This window comes from Monodon monoceros, unplaced genomic scaffold, assembly GCF_005190385.1.
Source record: "Monodon monoceros isolate NGI ecotype Baffin Bay Population unplaced genomic scaffold, NGI_Narwhal_1 Super_Scaffold_16, whole genome shotgun sequence".
NCBI classification, from domain to species: Eukaryota; Metazoa; Chordata; class Mammalia; order Artiodactyla; family Monodontidae; genus Monodon; species Monodon monoceros.
The window spans coordinates 32,735,470-32,755,512 of NW_021703772.1; the positions used below are offsets into that span (position 1 = coordinate 32,735,470).

Sequence of the window (20,043 nt, forward strand, 5' to 3'; positions counted from 1 at the left end):
CAACTGCTTCCGTGAGCCACAACTGCTGAGCCTGCGCGTCTGGAGCCGGTGCATCTGGAGCCTGTGCGTCTGGAGCCTGTGTGTCTGGATCCTGTGCTCCGCAACAAGAGAGGCCGCGACAGTTGAGAGGCCCACGCGCCGCGATGAGGACTGGCCCCCACTCACCGCAACTGGAGAAGGCCCTCGCACAGAAACGAAGACCCAGCACAGCCAAAAATTAATAAATAAATAAATTGAAAAAAAAAAAAGAATGCAAGCAACTGCTGCTATTTTAGACTGTTATGGAGGTTCTAGCCAGGTATGATTTTCTTTTTTATTAAATTTATGTCTTTTATTTTTGGCTGCACTGGGTCTTCATTGCTGTGTGCGGGCTTTCTCTAGTTGCGGCGAGCAGGGGCTGTTCTTCATTGCGGTGCGCAGGCTTCTCATTGTGGTGGCTTCTCTTGCTGCAGAGCATGGGCTCTAGGTGCATGGGCTTCAGTACCTGCGGCACACAGGCTTCAGTAGTTGTAGCTTGCAGGTTCTAGAGCACAGGTTCAGTAGTTGTGGCGCATGGGCTTAGTTGCTCCGCAGCATGTGGGAGCTTCCTGGAGCAGGGCTCGAACCCGTGTCCCCTGCACTGGCAGGCAGATTCTTTTTTTTGTTTTTGCAGTACGCGGGCCTCTCACCGCCGTGGCCCCTCCAATTGCGGAGCACAGGCTCTCCGGACGCGCAGGCCCAGCAGCCATGGCCCACAGGCCCAGCCGCTCCACGGCACGCGGGATCCTCCCGGACCGGGGCACAAACCCGTGTCCCCTGCATCGGCAGGCGGACTCTCAACCACTGCGCCACCAGGGAAGCCTCAGTCAGATTCTTAACCACTGCACCACCAGGGAAGTCCCAGGTATGATTTTCTATCTGGAAAATCCAGGAAAATCATCCAAAAATGTGTCATCTGCTTTGGCTCAGGTAATTTGGATTTGTGTCCCTGGGAAGAGAGAACGCTTCGGCTTGGCTGAAATTGTTCAGTTTTCAAATATATTCAGGAGTCCCTGCCTCTGGGGAGAGAAGAAGCTCGCAGCTCGGCGGCTGTCAGCCACTGGCCTAAAACTTTTTAAATGGGCAAAATATTTGGATTGGTCATTCACAGGAAGGGAAATACAAATGGCTGACAAATATTGAAAAGATACTCAAACCCATTTGCAATTAACGAAATGCAAATTAAATCCACAATTTAAAAAAAAACCATATACTTATCACTTCACAAAAATAATAAAGTCTAACTATCAAAAGTACTGTTGAAGATATGAAACAACTGGTATTATCACACACTTAGAGTATACTTTGGTACAATCAGTTTGGAAATCAGTTTGGCACTATCTGGTAAAAATAAAAATATGAATATTCAATGACCCAACAGCTACTTTGTATATAGGCTTGAGAAACTGTGCACGTGTACCAGAAGGTATGTACGACCTGTACCATTTGAATATGAATTTATGTATTTCACCAATTTACAAACTAAAGGAGAAAAATCATATAATCATCTCAGTATATGCAATATGTGACAAAATTCAACATCCATTTATAATGTAAACTCTTGGCATACTAGAGAAGATCTGAAATCTAAAGAGCTCCAAATGTGTATGAACTACAGAATGTAATTTTCCTTTCCAATTAAATATCCTCTAAACTATTTGGTATATAAAAGTCTAAGATAATACTTCAGGGACAAGGTTCCTTAAAGACTGTCCTTCTATTTACTACATCTTTATAACATCTTTTTAAAAAATATATACATTTATTTATTTGGCTGCGCCAAATATCATTGCAGCAGGCATGTGGGATCTAGTTCCCTGACCAGGGGTAGAACCCGGGCCCCCTGCATTGGGAGCATGGAGTCTTAACCACTGAACCAGCAGGGGAGTCCCTATAACATCTTTTTAATGAAAACTTTTGTTGCCAGGGATTTCAAAGATCAAGGTGGGTTGAAAATAAAATTAAAATGTTAATACTACTCTGGAAAAAAATTAGTCCCCACATTAATATATTAATGCATATCCTATAGTCCCTTACCTGAAGGATCACCATTTAATTTATATATGGTAATTTATATACAGTAATTCTCTAGATTGGCAGGAAGCTTACTCTTTCTTATGGTGAATTTTGATAGTTCATGAATTGTTTAATTTGGGGTTAAATCTGGCTATAACACATACTGGAGTAAAACAATCTTAGGTTTAGAGCTTCCATTCTTGGCTTCTTCGCTGTAAGGTAGTTAATCTCTCTGAGTTTATTTCTCTTGCATAAAATTGGGATACTAATACCCAGGCCAGGGCTTCCCTGGTGGTGCAGTGGTTAAGGGCTTTGAGCCACCTGATACAGGCCAACCTCCTGACCTCTGGGAAAGAGAGGAGGGCTGGAGAATGACTTCAATCACAGGCCAATGATGTAATCAATCGCTTCTATGTAATGAAACCCCAATAAATGCTCTGGACACAAAGCTCAGTGGCGCTTCTTGGTTGAATACATTGATGTGATGGGAGGGTGAAGTGCCCTGATTCCGTGGGGAGAAGGCATTGAACTTCTGTATTCAAGACCCTCCCAAATCTTACCTTATATGTCTTTTATTTGGCTATTCCTGATTTGTATCCTTTTTGATAAAACGAATTGTAAGCACAGTGCTTTCTTGAGTTCTGAGTCATTCTAGGAAATTATCAAACCTAAAGGGGTCATGGGATCATCCCAGATTTGTAGGCAGCTGGAAGTGCAGGTGACCTAAGGATCCCACTTTTGACTGGTGTCTTGTTGGGGACCATGCCCTTTGTGTGGTCTGTGCTAACTCTGGATGGTTAGTGCCAGAAGTGAATTGTAGTATACCAGCTGTTGTCAGAATAAACACCAGTAATGTAAAATGTATTAAGAGATGCATGAAAGAATGGTTATCAAATTATTAAAGGTATTTATCTCCAAACTAATTCCAGGTGATTTTTATTGTTTTAAAACATCTTTCATGTCTTAATCAAATTTTTTATAATGATTATATGTTATATATATAATGGGGAGAAGCTTTTTATGCTGTGAGGGGAAAAGTAAGCTCTGGAAGACATACTATTAGGTGAAGAAACTAAGATGCTGAACAGTAGGTATTATAAGATCCATTTATACTTATATATGTATATATATATATATATTCATGTATATTATGTATATTTAAAGAATATGGAGGTATGTACATATTAATAGAATGAGAATAGGAATAATATACTATAAAATGCTGTTGACGGTGGTTATCTATAAGGAAAGGTGTCAGGAAGGAGTCATTTGCTATACATATTTCTATATTGTTTGAATCTTTTACAACTAGAATATTTATGTTACTCAACCAGTAAAAAAAAAAAGACAAAACAATTCCACAAAAATGTTTTTAAAAAGGCCAACAAAAATTGATTTTTTTAAAAAAGTAGATTGCATTTCTAAGAATTTGTCCATTTCTTCCAGGTAGTCCATTTTATTGGCATAGAGTTGCTTGTAGTAATCTCTCATGATCTTTTGTATTTCTGCACTGTCAGTTGTTACTCCTTTTTCATTTGTAATTCTATTGAGTCTTCTCCCTTTTTTTCTTGATGAGTCTGGCTAATGGTTTTTCAATTTTGTTTATCTTCTCAAAGAACCAGGTTTTAGTTTTATTGATCTTTGCTATCATTTCCTTCATTTCTTTTTATTTCTGATCTGATCTTTATGATTTGTTTCCTTCTGCTAACTTTGGGGTTTTTTTGTTCTTTCTCTAATTGCTTTAGGTGCAAGGTTAGGTTGTTTATTCGAGATGTTTCCTGTTTCTTAAGGTAGGATTGTATTTCTATAAACTTCCCTCTTAGAACTCCTTTTGCTGCATCCCATAGGTTTTGGGTCGTCGTGTCTCCATTGTCATTTGTTTCTAGGTATTTTTTGATTTCCTCTTTGATTTCTTCAGTGATCACTTCGTTATTAAGTAGTGTATTCTTTAGCCTCCATGTTGTATTTTTTACAGATCTTTTCCTGTAATTGATATCTAGTCTCATAGCGTTGTGGTCGGAAAAGATACTTAATATGATTTCAATTTTCTTAAATTTACGAAGGCTTGATTTGTGACCCAAGATATGATCTATCCTGGAGAATGTTCCATGAGCACTTGAGAAAAATGTGTATTCTGTTGCTTTTGGATGGAATGTCGTATAAATATCAATTAAGTCCATCTTGTTTAATGTATCATTTAAAGCTTGTGTTTCCTTATTTATTTTCATTTTGGATGATCTGTCCATTGGTGAAAGTGGGGTGTTAAAGTCCCCTACTATGAACGTGTTACTGTTGATTTCCCCTTTTATGGCTGTTAGTATTTGCCTTATGTATTGAGGTGCTCCTATGTTGGGTGCATAAATATTTACAATTGTTATATCTTCTTCTTGGATCGATCCCTTGTTCATTATGTAGTGTCCTTCTTTGTCTCTTCTAATAGTCTTTATTTTAAAGTCTATTTTGTCTGATATGAGAATTGCTACTCCAGCTTTCTTCTGATTTCCATTTGCATGGAATATCTTTTTCCATCCCCTCACTTTCATTCTGTATGTGTTCCTAGGTCTGAAGTGGGTCTCTTGTAGACAGCATATATATGGGTCTTGTTTTTGTATCCATTCAGCCAGTCTGTGTCTTTTGGTGGGAGCATTTAATACAGTAGAGAAAAGACAGCCTCTTCAATAAGTGGTGCTGGGAAAACTGGACAGGTACATGTAAAAGTATGAGATTAGAACACTCCCTAACACCATACACAAAAATAAGCTCAAAATGGATTAAAGATCTAAATGTAAGGCCAGAAACTGTCAAACTCTTAGAGGAAAACATAGGCAGAACACTCTATGACATAAATCACAGCAAGATACTTTTTGACCCACCTCCTACAGAAATGGAAATAAAAACAAAAATAAACAAATGGGACCTAATGAAACTTCAAAGCTTTTGCACAGCAAAGGAAACCATAAACAAGACCAAAAGACAACCCTCAGAATGGGAGAAAATAATTGCAAATGAAGCAACTGACAAAGGATTCATCTCCAAAATATACAAGCAGCTCATGCAGCTCAATAACCAAAGAACAAACAACCCAAACCAAAAATGGGCAGAAGACCTAAATAGACATTTCTCCAAAGATATACAGATTGCCAACAAACACATGAAAGAATGCTCAACATCATTAATCATTAGAGAAATGCAAATCAAAACTACAATGAGATATCATCTCACACTGGTCAGAATGGCCATCATCAAAAAATCTAGAAACAATAAATGCTGGAGAGGGTGTGGAGAAAAGGGAACACTCTTGCACTGCTGGTGGGAATGTAAATTGATACAGCCACTATGGAGAACAGTATGGAGGTTCCTTAAAAAACTACAAATAGAACTACCATACAACCCAGCAATCCCACTACTGGGCATATACCCTGAGAAAACCATAATTCAAAAAGAGTCATGTACCAAAACGTTCATTGCAGCTCTATTTACAATAGCCAGGACATGGAAGCAACCTAAGTGTCCATCATCGGATGAATGGATAAAGAAGATGTGGCACATATATACAATGGAATATTACTCAGCCATGAAAAGAAACGAAATTGAGTTATTTGTAGTGAGGTGAATGGACCTAGAGTCTGTCATACAGAGTAAAGTAAGTCAGAAAGAGAAAAACAAATACCATATGCTAACACATATATATGGAATCTAAGGGAAAAAAAAAAAAGGTCATGAAGAACCTAGGGGTAAGATGGGAATAAAGACACAGACCTACTAGAGAATGGACTTGAGGATATGGGAAGGGGGAAGGGTAAGCTGTGACAAAGTGAGAGAGTGGCATGGACATATATACATTACCAAATGTAAAACAGATAGCTAGTGGGAAGCAGCTGCATGGCACAGGGAGATCAGCTCGGTGCTTTGTGACCACCTAGAGGGGTGGGATAGGGAGGGTGGGAGGGAAGGAGACACAAGAGGGAAGAGATATGGGAACATATGTATATGTGTAACTGATTCACTTTGTTATAAAGCAGAAACTAACACACCATTTTAAAGCAATTATACTCCAATAAAGATGTTAAAAAAAAGAAGTAGATTGCAATATAAAAATGGTCTAGTGAAAAAAATTGATATTTCACACAAGAAAAAGAAATATTTGAAAAACACATCACTAATAAAAAATGTTAATCTTAACAAAAGCGAAATATCATTTCAAATTAGAAAAGCCTTAAATTATCATATTTAATTCTCATGAAGACATGATCAGATGTACCATCAAAAATTACTTTGAAACAGCGTAAAACAACATAAAATGTACAGGAAGAAACTTGATAATCTTATCACTAGTGTGAAAATGCTTATGTTCTTTAAATAGCATTTCCAAATCTAGGAAACTAAACCAGAAAACATAGTAGTCAGAGATACAAAACATGATTTTTATATAGAAAACATAGTAGTCAGATACAAAAATGATTTTTATACAAAAAATATTTGGCATTAAAAATACTGGAAATATCTAAATGTCCAAAAAATGTGAGGAATGAAATATATAGATGTGAAAAACCTATATTATGCAATATTATGCATCCATTAAAATGACAATTTTGAAGAACCTTTAAGGCAATAAAAAAATACAATGTAGTGTTCAGTTTTAATAAAGCAGTATTTATAACTGCTTATGATCCAAATTATGTTTAAAGAAGATACATTCCTCAATTTTAAAAATAATTATTTTTTCTTTTTCAAGGTTCCTCAATGAAAGCTTACTATTTTAATATTTTTTATTGTTTTAAAATTATATTTACTCAGTAACATTTTAAGGCAATGTTTCAGACAACCGGTTGTCCATTTAATCTTTGGTTTCCTGATAGAACATTTTTTCAATACAATAAAAATATTTTAATTTACTTGATAAAGCACTGAACCTTTAAAGTACACCTGGGGTTAAAGCTCTAAAGCTGACACTAACTGTATGATTCTGGGAAAATTATTTATTCCTTCTGAGCCAAATTCACTCATCTGTTTAAAGGAAAAAAAAAGACTGGGTCAGACTTTCAGGGTCTTCTCTAGGTCTAAAAATATTATGATCCACTATTATTTATTGATACCACTGATAAAATATAAATCTCTTTTTTCTACTCTAGTTTGATGACTTATTCAAATGTGATAGATTTGTTCAGGAAGATTAATAAATTTGAGGAGGGCTGGATTAGGATTTTAGGGTTAGAATGAACTTTATCAACCATCTGCTATCGTACAATCATACAAACTGAGACCAGGGATGGCAGCTGACTAACCCATGATAATAAAATAGAAAAACTGAAAACCAAGCACCGAAAGTAAAAATCTCCCAGAGCTAATTATTAAGATCAATGGTTTCCCATTTAGACACTCTTTGAATAAAATACAGCAAATGCCAAGAATTAGTAATATTTAAAAATTAACACATTTTTTATTAATGAGGTTGAACAAATAGTCATATATACACTCAAATCACATTATTCATTTGTTTAGTGACAATGTTAGATTCTCAGATACCTCAGCAATTAATCTACAACACCTCAGGGGTTTCAGCCAATAGGAAGGGAACTACTGATAAAGACAACTAGCAAATATAAATAGGAAAGAAGCTAAATCTCAGTTCACAGTAAAATTCAAAGTGATATTTTATTTATTTTTTGTTTGTTTTTTTGTTGTTGTTTGTTCTTGTTTTGTTTTGTTTTTTTGCGGTATGCAGGTCTCTCACCGTTGTGGCCTCTCCCGTTGAGGAGCACAGGCTCCGGACGCGCAGGCTCAGCGGCCATGGCTCACGGGCCCAGCCGCTCCGCGGCATGTGGGATCTTCCCGGACCGGGGCACAAACCCGTTTCCCCTGCATCGGCAGGCGGACTCTCAACCACTGCGCCACCAGGGAAGCCCCAAAGTGATATTTTAAATTGTATCTTCAAATGTTTACTGATACTTGACAGAATTACCCTCTTTTGAGTCTCAATTTCTCGTTTATAAAGTGTGAACATTCACTGTTGCCAACAGGACTGATATAAAGACAGATAATTATGTAAAAACACAATGCATAGTATATAATAGCTATTCAATGTCAGTTCCTTTCCCCTTGCCCTTTGCATTCTGAAAATTATCATGATCAAATAGGACCAGAACCTGTAAAAGTTATATGTCAGGAAATTTAATGATACAGGAAGAGAAAAGAAATAAAATACTGCCTAGCTATGAAATCTGCATCATACCCATTTAACGAACAAATTGCTCCATTTAATAGCGTTTTATTACTGGTCTGCATCCAGTCTCTTTTTTTTTTCCCCCCGGTACGCGGGCCTCTCACTGCTGTGGCCTCTCCCGCCGCGGAGCACAGGCTCCGGACGCGCAGGCTCCGGACGCGCAGCCTCAACGGCCATGGCTCATGGGCCCAGCCGCTCCGCGGCATGTGGGATCCTCCCGGACCGGGGCACGAACCCGCGTCCCCTGCATCGGTAGGCGGACTCTCAACCACTGCGCCACCAGGGAAGCCCCATCCAGTCCCTTTTGATACCCATATTGATACCCATGTCATGAGAAGTATCATCAGCTCTGGGGCCTATGTGTATAGCTTCCATAAGCCATGGGCTCCATAGAGCCAAGATATTTCAGAGAACCACTGAATTCTAGCCCTCATTCTCACTCTCCCAGGTTGCAGATGAAGAAATAAATTGATTCACCCAAGATTACTCAATTAAGTAAGGATCAGAACTAGTTCTCTGCTCCTATTATTTCACATATCACCCAAACTACTTATTCTACCAGCATCCATTGCTGAGTTTTCTATTGTAGTTTACTTCCTGTGAAAATACTTTTAGCCAAAGGGTATAGACAAAAATAGAAGAATTAATTGGCTATAAAATTGCAGGGCAGGTTTAGGTGAAATTAAAAATAATCAATATACAGCTACAGGTTGTAACTAAATGAAATTCATGACCATTTTAAACCATCTTTTCCTCCTTTATATTCTTAAAGTAGAAATGGGTAAAGCTCTAGCTCCTGTGCTTACTACTACAGAGTTAAAATCAATGGAACTGTAAACTCTAGTGGAATTAAAAATTAAAATGACTTCAGTGTTTCCATGGAAATAAAAAGACCTGATGAATAAAAAATTACTATTACACAACTGATATAGAAGTCTGTTACTCTGAAAGTCACACATTGTTTCTTAGCTACTACAATCTACATGTTTTTGTTTTCTTTTATTCTTGCCTATATCCTTTGGTTAAATTCTTCTTGAAGGTCTAAATACATCCATATTTTGTGTTAATATAATTCTGATATCAAAACATTTCAATGTATTTTCAAATGTTAATCGAACCTGACAAGAGAGGAAAGATCGTCTTAAGACAGTTAATATATTTACATAATTCTAATCACCTTCTTAAAGCCAGAATGTGTACTGTCACTTAACCATATTTTAGGTGAAAGCAAAATAAGTGAAAAAGTTTAATAATGTATTAAATATAAAACTGAATAAAGTATAAAAAGATAACAAAAAGTTGATAGTTTAAGGTAGTTAGTTCCAAAAAAAAGAATAGAAAGCAGAAGACTAGAAAAAGACTTTTCTGAAATATTTTTATAATCAAGCCTAGAAATTCTGAATCTCCTCATGTGGGGGAGTGTTACATGTGAATATGGTATATTAAAAGGCATTTAGGCTGTAGTTACCTTATATTGCAGTGTCTCTTGGAGACCCTTGTTTATAATACACTGAATATGTATTTGTTGACTAAGGGACTGAAGAGATTGCTTCAATTAGCAACTAATCTGAGGTATTTCCTACTCCTATGTTCCTTAACAGGTTCCAAAGTGGACTCAATTGACCCGTGTGAAGCATTGTTGGTGTTCCTTTTAATTTCTTAGCCATTTTTGCTGCTCTACCAAACCTAAGTGTTAGAGGCCCCAGGGCTAGATCCTGGTCATTCTCTTCTTTATCTACATTTCTTCTCTGTTTTCTGTTTTTAAATACCATCCATATGTTGATAAATCACAAAAATGTTTATCTAGATTTGTATTTCTAAGTGCCTACTAAACACTTCCACCTGGAAATCAAACTAACCAGTCCAAAGACAGCTCCTGCTTTTCTCTTCTGACTCTATTCAACCCGTCTTCCTCAACTCAGTAAAATTCACTATCATCCATACAGTTGCTCAAGGCTAAAACCCTGGAGACATTCTTCGCTCTTCTCCTTCTTTCACTCACCATCCCCACACCCCCTCCCCAACAGCCCCTCAATCAGCAAGTCTTGATTCTCTCTCTAAAATATATCGTGAATCTGTCCATTTCTCTTTGCTTGCTGTATCGCTATCATTCTAGTTCCAAGTCACCTAAGCTCTCAGTTGTGCAATTGCAATAACTTCCTAATTGCTCTCCCCATTTCCATTCATGTCCTTCTATAATATATTCTCCTACAACATATAAGGCAAGGTTTATCACTTCTCCACTAAAAATTTTCTAGGGCTTCCCTGGTGGTGCAGTGGTTGAGAGTCCGCCTGCCAGTGCAGGGGACACGGGTTCGTGCCCCAGTCTGGGAGGATCCCACGTGCCGCGGAGTGGCTGGGACCGTGAGCCATGGCTGCTGAGCCTGCGCGTCCGGAGCCTGTGCTCCACAGCAGGAGAGGCCACGACAGTGAGAGGCCCGCGTACCACAAAAAAAAAAAAAAAAAAAAAAATTTCTAATGGTTTTTGCTGTACTCAGAATGAAATTGACCCTATGATTACCATGGACTCCAAGGCCTTCTGTACATGACTGACCTCATCTCATACCATTGTCCCTATTGCTCTCTAAGCTTATGTCACACTGACTTTTTTCAGCCCTTTAACACATTTTTGTTTTTTTTTACCTCAAGGCCTTTGCATTTACTGTTGCTTTTACCTGTGAAGGTCTTCCCCCTGCTTTTGAATTTTGGCTTCTTTTCATCTGTTGAATGCTATCTCCCTGAAAATACCACCAAATAACCTGTTGATAAAGCAAAACTAAATTTCCTGCTTACTGTAGTAAGGAAAAATACTACCTGACAATCTTAACAGTGTCTCTGAGGGGGAAGAACAAAGGAGAGATGTTTGTGAGTTTTGGGGGGTCTAGTTTAAGTTGAGTTTTTCAATGCAAGGATTTGATAGGTATTGGGTAAAGTCTGCAGGGCTGACAGGGAAACCCCAAGCCAAAGTTACCCATCAAAGAGTCCTTCTCACAGAAATGGGCCTGCTTTAGTACCTTTGCCATACTCAGCCACTGGCTGGGAGCAGCCTGTGAGAAGCATAGCCTCTGAACAAGCACCATGGTAGATCCAGAGCATAGCAGCTGGGGCCACTGGTCGATTACTCCACTTGAAGCAAAAGCTCTGAGTGGGTCATTTTCATAGCTGTCAAGGCTCACCTCTTGTGCTGAACAGACATCTCTACCCACAGCTTCAGGGTACAGGTCTTCTGTGGTTCTTGTGGGCCTGTCTTCCTGAGGGGAAACTCAGATGGGACCTCTGACACTGCTGTTGATCTCTGGGGTCACAAGTGGTACACATGCTCTCCCTCACCATCAGCTATCACCTCATCAGGTCTTGGTGGCTTACAGGTGGTGTGACTCAAATCTTAACTCCTGAAAGGTCTTAGCAATCATACTGTTCTCATGCCGACATTGCTGCATGAGTCTATTCACTGTTACAGTGGGACACAGGAGTACCAAAAGGTGCCCAAATGGATCATCTGGGTTCCACATGTAGTCCCCCTGCCCTACCTCCTCCAACTGATTAGGGTCCATCACCCCTGCCAGAATGCTGATGCCTCTTCTTACTTGCTGGTGCCTGGATACAAGGACTCCAAAATGTACTGCCATCAGCATACCTTATAGTTCAATAAAAACTCTGTGTTCCTCCTGGCAAGAGTATGCTCCCTTTGGGGACCAGGACCTCCAACCCTGCAGGGCTCAGAATTAAAGGGGTGGGAAGCACAAAACCTCCCAGTGTGTCATTGGGAATGATGGTAAATGGAGCCAGTCCTGCTTCTGCCCCCTGGTTATTAATTAATGTCCCATGTATTCTTCCTGTTGGGAACACAGCACCATAAAGAGGTCTCTGATTTAATGCACCAAGGATGGCACTCAAACTTTCAGAATGTTGCCTCTGAGTTAATGCTGTAGCTCTGCTTTTAGAAGGCCATTTCAGCATTCTATGAACTCACCATCTTACGTAAAGCAATTTCTTCAAGAAACAAACCATATAAATTACTTTGCATACATATTCATACCTCTTTGAAATTACACTAAATACAGTCCTAATTGCTGCATTAACCTAGGTGGCCAAATTTGTTTTCCCCCAGACAAAGCTAGAAGACAGAAAAGCAGGAACTGTTTAGCTATTTTTCTAATGGGCATGCCTGCCATTTTATCTTTATACATTTTAAGGAGGCTATGTATATAACAAAATTCAAAGTCATTTTCATATCCTTCAAATCTATATCTATTTTTAAATGTACAGTAACAACAGTTAGATAAAACTATTTAGTGACCAGTGTTTCGTCTCTCATTTTTTTCTTTAGATTTTGTCTAATTATTCAAAGATTATGTATCAATTAACTCAGTTTAATATTTGTCTAACCTATTTAAGTTACCTAAGGATCTAGATATTACAATTTTAGTTAAATATAAAGTTCTTAAGAATTTTGATATTATAGAAATATCATAAGATAATAAATCTTTTTAAGATACCCATCATTATAATTTTACCTAGTTAATCATGATTCTAATTTTTGTAATGCTAAACAATTTGTAGAAATAATAACTATGGGCTTCCCTCGTGGCGCAGTGGTTAAGAATCCACCTGCCAATGCAGGGGACATGGGTTTGAGCCCTGGTCCAGAAGATCTCACATGCCACAGAGCAACTAAGCCCGTGTGCCACAACTACTGAGCCTGTGGTCTAGAGCCTGCAAGCCACAACTACTGAGCCTATGTGCCACAACTACTGAAACCAACGCACCTAGAGCCCATGCTCTGCCACAACAGAAGCCACTGCAATGAGAAGGCTGTGCACCGCAATGAGGAGTAGTCCCCACTCACTGCAACTAGAGAAATCCCACGGGCAGCAACGAAGACCCAGCGCAGCCAAAAAAAATAATAAATAAATAAATAAATAAATAAATAAAAGAAAGAATAACTATAATGCTACCTCATCTGTCCCATCAAACCAATGCAAAAATACAGAAAGTTTAAATTATGAGATGTTCAATCTTCTTGTATAACCTAGAATACTGTGTTGGCAGTAATTTCACATATTAAAGTCAGGAAATAGATAAATGTTTTTCAGTCCTTCAAATCAGTACAATTAATTCACTCTAATTTGTCCAATGATTCAACTATTTATCAGGAATATTCTATTAAAATTTTCTATATAATATATAAACTTCATATTCATAAATAAAATTACAAAAAATCTTTAAATCGTGTTTCAAAGCCCTTCATCTTGGAACCAAGACCTCTTTTTTCTTTCCTTATAGTTTTAACCAGAAATATCTCTTAAAAGCAATTTTAAAGAAAAGAAACAAAAAGTTTCATTATTTTTCTTTCCATTTTAGAAATTCTTCATTAGACATTCCTAGAGTGAGCACATAATGAAAGAATAATTGTTTTCATCAACTAATCTTTAATGTTTCCCTACGGAGGGAAAAGGAAAAGAGGAACAGACAGAAAAAATGAGAGGGAGCCAGCTTTAGTCAAATACAAAATTATTATTGTAAAAGACTAATTATCTTTCCTTAATTAAGGAGAAGGGAAAACCGATTCAGGAAAATTATTTTGACATATGTGCACGGGGAGAGGGAGGGAGGGAGAGAAGGAGAGAGAGAGGGAGCGAGAGAGAGAGAGAGGGAGAGAGAGGAGAGAAAGAGAAAAGAGAGGGAAAGGGTCATTATAATTGATTTAAACATTAATTCAGGTCCCTTGACAATTTGATTTGTATGATTAAAAAGCTAGTAGTTATTGATACTTAAAGTATAGAAATGAGAGGGAGGGGGGTCTCATATTAAACAAAGTAATCTTTCTCTTTTCAATAAAGAAGACCATCTCCTCCTGAGCTGTTCTGAAGGGAAGAAGAAAAAGTCGAAGGTGAGACAGAAGAGAAGGAAATGGAGGAACACAGGATGAGGAAAATAGAATAAAGGACATTACATTCAAATTGTGATTTGAAGGGATCTGGAAAAGATGGTTTTAATTTTTTCACATTTTCTCCTTGTCTTTGCCAAGGAATCTTTTAAAGAGGCAATTTCATAATCCCTTGAATATATTTTGGAAGTTTCCCCTTGCCTTAAAATGTAGACAATTGTATGTTTGGGATATTTCTTCTTTTTTTGGTTCAAAGTGCCTCCCAAAAGGAACAATTTTGTTCATAACAAAAGTTCCCCAAAGTAACCACTGTAATTCCAAATATCATTAGAAAGTTAAGATGACACATTCTGATCCTAGTATAAATACAGACAAGATGCAGGAGTTCAGCCCAGAGTGGGTACAGAACTAAAGATAAACCTATGAGTCTAGCAACAGTAAGTCAAATCTTGTGCACCTTGTATCTTGGGGACCCTCCCCTACAAAGAGAACTAGACTTCCAATGGACAAAATAAAACAAGAGTAAGTAAAGTTCTGATAAGATTTTCATAAATGACCTTGAGACAGTTTTTCCAAAGGATGCCAGTCTGAAGAGAAACCTTCTGAACATACAAAACTTACTCCCATCTTCATCCCTATGAACTTCCTCTTATAGACGCACAATGAAGAAATGATGAGGACAAACAGTAGTATTGTTAGTAATAATGCAGATTTCTACCCAAAATAAGAGTTTTTCAAACTGATCAATCAATGGATTTTTTAAAAGAGTTTCTAATTCCTAGATATTACTCTCAAACTAAACAAACTAAACTTAGCATTTGCATTTGGAGTGTCTGATTAAAAAAAAATAAGAAATCAGAACTCAAACCCAATATGAACTTACCTCACCGTCGTCATTGGACAGACCCTGTGCAGGAGGCTCAAAGGGCCTCAGTAAAACATGCTGTTTCCAAGTTGACCAGATTTTGATGAGACCTCCAAGACAGTCAAATATTGGCTCCTTTAAAATACCTCCAAAATAACCTGTTGATAAAGCAAAACTGAGTTTTTTGCTTACTGCAGTAAGGGAGAGTACTGTCTTGATAGTCTTAGCAGTGTCTCACAGGGAAGTGAGAGGTACAATATTTATGAGTTTTGCGGATCTGGTTTAAGATGCGTTTCAAAGCAGAGGATCTGAGCGGGATTAGACAAAGGTTTTACATAGTATTTTTTGACTAGACAAAGGGAGGTGAGAGTTTAGAAGTATTTCACAGTCTTCTGCCTTTCTAGGCTAATCTGCTAGTCCCTACACAACCTGAATTGTTCACCCACCTGGAAATTCTTTGATTTAAAATGGTTTTTCTTTTTTTACAATTGATAGTATCAATACTTATCGCACCACTTTACAATTCACTGATTGTATTAACTGTCTGCCACTACACTGTGAGTCCCTGTAGGACTAAGATTAGGTTTTGTTAATCTTTCTTACAGCCAGCAGGTAACACAGTGTCTGGTTCTCAATAAATACTCAGTCGCTGTTGCCCAGGAGTGGAGAAAAACACACAAACATGCTGAGGTTATTATGAACATAACCTCAGATGAATCCTTAATCAAGTAGGGCTATTAATAATATTCTTGCCTAGTCTAATTACTCTCCTACTAGCTTTTCTCAACTCCCTAACACACTTCCCCCCCACACCAATCTCCACACTCCCCTAAGGCCCTTGCTTCTTATTTCACTGAGAAAACTGAATTAATCAGAAGATAATTTCCAGATTCTCACTTGTACCCACCTACTAGCATCTTTACCCATGTAGTCTGTCTTGTCATCCATCCATGTAAGAGGTACCCATGCTTCTTCAGACAGAGCAAGCACGTCCCATTCTTGCAGTTCTCTCTTACTGCACTACTCTTCATGTATTTGCATGACTAACTCTCCTACTCTCTAATTTGCTTACATATACCTTCTTAATGAGGCCACTCAGATTGCCCTATTTAAAACGGAAATTCTCTCCACACTGAATCCTATATTTCCCTTTCTCTGTTCCATTTTCATTCCGTATTATTTATCAACCTAACACATAAGTACTTCATACACATAATAATACATATAATAAGTACATAATACACATATAAGTACAATATACATATAAGTACATACAATATACTTAATATGTTTATATATACTTACTTATTATGTTTATTATTTATTGTCTATCGCCCCCTACTGGAATGTAAGCTCCAAAAGGCAGGAAACGTGTTTTGCTGAACGTCCATCTTTAAGATTTTAGAGGGTTCTTATAGAACAGAAATGTAAAAAACACAAGAGCTTCTAAAAGCAATTACAGATGCAATAGTCACAGCCAGAAAATTGTTATACAATTTTACTATGGTAACCAGTAAATTATCTTACCATCTGCATTTGATCACCATATCTATTTTCAGAAATCTGTGAAGCTTAATTTTTTTCATCCAGACTTTAGGAAAGCTTTTTGATTCAACAGGCTACTTTAATATATCATTTAAATAAGACTTTTAAACACACGCTAAGCAAAATGTAAAATTCACAGCCTGGCCCTGTAGAATTATTACCATTTAACCTGTCTTATCTTTTTAATCTTTTCCCAGCTTCTTTCCTTCCCTGGATCCTAAAGTTCTCACCAAAATGAACTTACTAGCACCCCCAAATGTGCATACTTGCTCCCTGAATTTCATATATCTGCAGTTTAATCTCATGTCCATATCCTGTCATGAAAGATTCAACCTAAAGAACCTACCATGAAAAGATCACTTGCTTTTCTGGACTGTGTAGCAAAAGTAACGTGGAGTGGTATTGGTCAGACTTCGTTAACAATATGAGCTTTATCACTTAATAGTTTATGTAACAACCTCAGGCAAGTTACAGAATTTCTGAATTTCAGCTCTCACATTTGTGGGAGACACCATTAGTGGCCTAAATGATATTCAATGAATTCTTTCTCTCTTATTAAAACACAATCTTTCTTGGGGTGGTAATGTACCCTTTAAAAAGAGCTACAGTAAAAGAAAAATAAAATAAAAAGAGATACATTTCCTAGCATCTTTGTAACTAGGGTGATTATACAACAGTTCTAAACAGTAAGTTAAAAGTAGAAGTTACTGTTGGATCTTCTGAGAAAGACCTTTGGCTTACTCATCTAGCTCAGACCTTTTGCCTATTCTATTCTTCCTGCCTGGTCTCTGATCAATGCTGGAGGTGGAGCAACCACCTCTGGCCAGTCTGGAAGACTGCCTTTGGACTTAGTTTCACAGAAAAAAAGAAAAACTCTTTATTTGGTTAAGCCAACATAATCATGTCTCTATTGTGACCAGTTAAAGGTGCTCCCTAACAGGACTTCCCTGGTGGTGCAGTGGTTAAGAATCTGCCTGCCAGTGCAAAGGACACGGATTCGATCCCTGGTCTGAGGGCATCCCACATGCCGCGGAGCAACTAAGCCCGTGCACCACAACTACTAAGCCTGCGCTCTACAGCCCGCGAGCCACAACTACTGAGCCCGCGTGCCGCAACTACTGAAGCCCACACATCTAGAGCCCGTGCTCCACAACAAGAGAAGCCACTGCAATGAGAAGCCCACGCATTGCAACGAAGAGTAGCCCCCGCTCACTGGAACCAGAGAAAGCCCACACGCAGCAATGAAGACCCAACACAGCCAAAAATTCATTAATTAAACAAACAAACAAACAAAAAAGATGCTCCCTAACAGATACACCATCTTGAAAGTTAAGGATAATGCTTATGTTTCAGGATTTTAAAGCTCATTATTAATAAAATTAATTATAAAAATTAACATATATTCAGAAGCACATATCAGATTGTCTTTAAGATCTTAACATGGGTTAACTCACTAAATCCTCATAAAAATTCAGTTAGGTAGCTACTACTAATATACCCTCAGATTAAAAAAATGAAAAACTGGGCTTCCCTGGTGGCACAGTGGTTGAGAGTCCACCTGCCAATGCAGGGGGCGCGGGTTCGTGCCCTGGTCCGGGAAGATCCCACACGCCGTGGAGCGGCTAGGTCCGTGAGCCATGGCTGCTGAGCCTGCGCGTCCGGAGCCTGTGCTCCTCAATGGGAGAGGCCACAACACTGAGAGACCCAAGTACCAAAAAAAAAAAAAGAAAAACTGAAAGTCTCAGTAATCTGTCCAGCTAATAAAGAGGAAGTAGGATTCAAACCCTAGCATATGCTCCTAACCAGAAGTCCAAGGTATAATAATAAAAAAACACTTACTTTATGCCAGGCAAAATGCCAAGTACTTTAACCAAAAAATATAAAGCACTAAGTCCAATGTCCAGTGCTCATTAAAATGTCAGTTCTGTTCCTTGTAAGTAATGTCTTCTTCCTCAGAATTCTTATATAATTTTATCTATATTCCTATTATCAATTTTACCATTTTCTATACTGTATAAAGTTAAATATCTCATGTAATAGACATTTAGTTCCTTTGAGGCAAACTTTTAAGTCATTCATTTTGGTATCCTACATGGCACCTAACTCTGTCAGTGATGGTACACACAAGGTTGAGAGTCATTATGGCTGGAGGAGCCATGACAGTGGGGACTGGAAACTATACCATCAAAGGTGTTGCTACACAAACAGGCTGTTCTTGGGATTTACTTTAGACCAATAATATACCCTAAGTCCCACAATAACATACATGTCGTCTCACCCAATTTGTGATACCCTTTTCTGTCTCATAACCTATCCTTGCACTTCTCTTACAATCTCCTACTTCATCTTCCAACTTTACTGCTCCTGCAGAAACCCAAATGTGACATTATGTTGGAACTGCCTAGAGAACTTCCACATCCACTCAAAATGGAAAAAAAGTAACCAGATTTACCCTCCTGCTTGAAACAACTACAAAACTGGATAACTTCCCTGGTGGTGCAGTGGTTAGGAATCCTCCTGCCAATGCAGGGGACAGGGGTTCGAGCCCTGGTCCAGGAATATCCCACATGCTGCGGCGCAACTAAGCCCGTGTGCCACACAACTACTGAGCCTACACTCTAGAGCCCGCGAGCCACATTTACTGAGCCTGCATGCCACAACTACTGAAGCCTGCACACCTACAGCCCATGCTCCACAACAAGAGAAGCAACCACAATGAGAAGCCCCCGCACCACAACAGGAGTAGCCCCTACTCACTGCAACTAGAGAAATCCTCCGTGCAACAAAGACCCAAAACAGCAAAAATTAAAAATAAATAAATATATTAATTAAAAATAAAACTGGATAAAATATATGAAACAATGATTCTCAAAACATTGGAAATCATGCAACAGAGGACAGAGATCCCTGAGAGATGGAAAACAAATGAGTTGAAGCTTATGTTACCCCAGATTACCACCTGAAGAGAGTTTTCAGGCTGCAGCACCTGGATATGTAACGTAGGCCGAGCCTCTCTGGGTAGAGGAGATGGAATCTGATATTAAGGAAGACCAAAGCAGCCAGAGTTTGTAGGATCAAGTACTGGAGAAGAGAGAGCTACACAGATTTGTGAAAATGACTATACTACCCAAAGCAATCTACAAATTCAATACAATCCCTATCAAACTACCAACAGCATTTTTCACAGAACTAGAAAAAAAATTTCACGTTTGTATGGAAACACAAAAGACCCTGAATAGCCAAAGCAATCGTGAGAAAGAAAAACGAAGCTAGAGGAATCAGACTCCCTGACTTCAGACTATACTACAAAGTTACAGTAATCAAGACAGTATGGCACTGGCACAAAAACAGAAATATAGATCAATGGAACTGGATAGAAAGCCCAGAGATAGGGCTTCCCTGGTGGCGCAGTGGTTGAGAGTCCACCTGCCGATGCAGGGGACACGGGTTCGTGCCCCGGCCCGGGAAGATCCCATATGCAGTGGA

At 38.4% G+C, this 20,043-nt stretch overlaps 1 protein-coding gene across 5 annotated transcripts in view; it reads right to left on the reverse strand.

Annotated features, from left to right (window-relative positions):
- CARF (calcium responsive transcription factor) overlaps positions 1-20,043 on the reverse strand; it is a 98,650-nt gene that overhangs the window by 12,797 nt on the left and 65,810 nt on the right. For all 5 annotated transcript variants that reach the window (XM_029224566.1, XM_029224567.1, XM_029224565.1 and 2 more), the window contains one exon: positions 15,031-15,170. The gene's annotated coding sequence lies outside the window, so the exon portion shown is untranslated. The remainder of the gene's footprint in view (positions 1-15,030; positions 15,171-20,043) is intronic.